The sequence below is a fragment of the Rhagoletis pomonella genome, unplaced genomic scaffold (assembly GCF_013731165.1).
Source record: "Rhagoletis pomonella isolate Grant_MI unplaced genomic scaffold, Rhpom_1.0 Rhpom_scaffold_00038, whole genome shotgun sequence".
Lineage (NCBI taxonomy): Eukaryota > Metazoa > Arthropoda > Insecta > Diptera > Tephritidae > Rhagoletis > Rhagoletis pomonella.
This window is the reverse complement of record NW_023458592.1, coordinates 160662-164010: the sequence shown is the minus strand read 5'-3', so window position 1 is coordinate 164010 and position 3349 is coordinate 160662.

Genomic DNA, 3349 nt, shown 5'->3' with positions numbered 1-3349 from the left:
GCGACGTCGGCGCTTCTATGTCGCGTGGCGGCGCTCTACCTTTGAACTGCCAAGCCCTGTATAGTCGCCTATGTACAGGTCATGCGCTATTCATTAGCAGCACGACCACGGCTCCGCTAACGACGCTTAGATTTTGGGCGACGTCGGTGTGCTCCTCTGGGCGAACTGCCGTCGCCGTCGCCCGGCTTCACGGTTGACTGTGGGGTGGCGGCGCTCTACCTTTGAACAGCCAAGCCTTGTATAGTCGCCTATGTACAAGTCGAGAGCTATTCTCTAGTAGCTGCGCGTTCACGACCACAGCTCCGTGCTGACGGACCCGTATGTTGTTAACTCACATCTGTTATAGCCGGTGCTCTTTGTGTTGCTTAGTTGTGTGGGCACATGTTGCATTGCTATGGCGAGGAGCCAAGGAGTGTTGATACGGTGTCTCGTGTTGGTTGGCCGTGTCGATGATGTTGCTATAGTCGTTGTTGTTGGTGTAGGGGTATGCGTTCGTGTGGGCTAAATTCCGCGGATATTGATATTGATATATGAACATAGTGTTAACAATTCTTTTTTTCGTGAAAATTGTCAAAAACTTATTAAAAATATATAAGTGCAAAACTGTAACATATGCCTTACTTTGAATTTTTGTCTGCTGGTTGTATTATTGTTGTTGGACTCTTTTCAATTCGTTGTGAGAGATGAAGTACAGGGGTACCAATACGAATATACAACAAAAGTATGAATGTCGTTAGAACTTGGAAAGATAGCGGCGGCTAATATAAAAAGCGTTACACCATGTTACAGTTTTGCTCGTCACTGTATATGCACATATCCTGTAGTCAAATGAACTAGCTGTAAACTACCTCACAACTAGTATGAACCGCATGCCCAACTAGTCAGCCAACTATCTTTTTTCCATGCAATCAACTGGTATTTTTACATGGGGATGTCCTACGAGATGGCAATTGTCAGATGTCGGTCAAAAATGTACCAGTCTCATACTAGTTCAAAATAGACAGAAAAATACTAGTCTAATTATGGACTAAAACCATTACTTTGGGAGTCAAAAAATAAAATGAATTCATGAATATACAATAAAAAACTTTTAAGTACACTTTAATATATTACACATCATTTAGCAGCTTTAGATTTGCCAATAATTAGTGTTAAATCTGTTGTGTATTATTTGAAAGCAAAAATAAATACATAGTTATTTAAAACTTTCGAATATAAATTTAAATGCATTTTTCATTAAATGTTATTAAAAGTAAAAGGTTTCAGGTACAATAAATACTATATTTTTATCTTTTTTAATGATATTGAATACGCAAAAAAAACATTTTAGTTAAAAATAAAATGAATACTTTAGATCATTTTTGAATGAACTAAAATAAAAATAAAAGTTTTCATTAAAATAAATTAAATTCATTAACTTTGCACATTTCAGTCTATTATTTTGAAAATTTTTTATAAAAGTAATAATGTTTAAAATTTGAGATTTGGATAAGAATAAAATAAATAAATAATTCTTAATTTTTGTCCATAGTTTGGCTTGTTGATTGATAAAAGATATTAATTAAATAATTATATTAATCGTGTAATTAAAAAAAGTCAAAAATAACTGAAAATGATCAAAAATAACAAAATAATGATGTAATTAAAATTAATGAATCAAAATTTTTTTAAAGTAATTAATTACACAGGCCGACAAAATTTTTACCCAAAAACCAGACAATACTTTCCCGAAGGTTTATATTACAATTTTAAATTCACGGATTTTCCAACAAAAAGTGCTGCGGATAGTACACATGGCCGCTATGTTACTTACATGATTTTCAAGATATAGAAAAATTGGAAAATTCGTTAACTTAAAATTGTAATATCTTAGCGAAGCAAAATTATATTTGAGCAAACTCAACGCCGCTTCAAAGAGAAAGACTTGTACTTTACCACCTTTTTTGTATTTTTTTGAGAAAAATTACTCTGGCTGGCATACACGACTTCAAAAATGGGCAAAAACGGAATTTTTTTGCACTTATAGGTTAGAATATCTCAAAATCCTGATGTGATAGAGCAATTCTGTGGCCAGATTTGAATTCAGCGCACCGAAAACCTTCGGGAAAGTATAGTCTGGTTTCAAGGTAAGGAGATCGGTCTTATTTTGTCGGCCTGTGTTATTAATCATTAAAAAGGTGGTAATATAGATATTTAATCATTAAACGGCTTTCCAAAAAAACCTTGCTTTAATTAATAATCATTATGAATAATAATCATTATTTAACAGGACTGGTATAATTGAATAATATAGTGCTTTATTGTATTAAACTGTCTAAGTCAAATAAAACAGGGCATGAATAAAACGTTTTGTACTTGGTACAAGTCTGGTAATTTTCGAACTAGTTCGGTTTTTGTCTGGAAATTCTAGTTGTAAACTAGTATTTTTCTTGACTAGTTTGGGATTTCACTGCAGGGCAACTAGTGAGCCAACTATCTTTTTTCCATGCAATCAACTAGTATTTTTAACATAGGGATGTCCTACGAGATGGCAATTGTCAGATTTCGGTCAGGAATATACCAATCTCATCCTAGTTCAAAATATACAGAAAAATACTAGCCTAATTATGGACCAAAACCACTACTTTGTGAGTCCATAGTTTGGCTTGTTGATTGATAATAGAAATTAATCAAATAATTATATTAATCGTGTAATGAAAAAGAGTAAAAAATAATTGAAAATGATCAAAAATAACAAAATAATGATGTAATTAAAATTAATGAGTCAACATTTTTTTAAAGTAGTTAATTATTAATCATTAAAAAGGTGGTAATATAGGTATTTAATCATTAAACGGTTATCCAAAAAAACATGCTTTAATTAATAATCATTATGAATAATAATCATTATTTAACAGGACTGATATAATTGAATAATATAATAATATATTGTGTACTTTGTTGTATTAAACTGTCGAAGTCAATTGAGACAGGGCATGAATAAATCGTTTGGTACTTGGTGCAAGTCTGGTAATTTTCGAACTAGTTCGGTTTCTGTCTCGAAATTCTAGTTGTAAACTGGTATTTTTCCTGACTAGTTTGGGATTTCACTGCAGGGTAGGTATGTATTTATTTATGTATATATTCTGGCTGCCGCTGTGGTGTAGTGGTAAGCAGTGCGCGCTTTCACTCATCAGCACCTGGGTTTTATTTATTTATTTATTTATTTATTTATTTATTTTTTACAGTCTGTTAGACTTATATTGCAACAAAGATTTAACATTCTTATAATTAGATTTTAGATTTAAAATATAATATAAATATTAAATATTAAATACAAAATACAAAATGCTCTACAGAAATTTTTAAA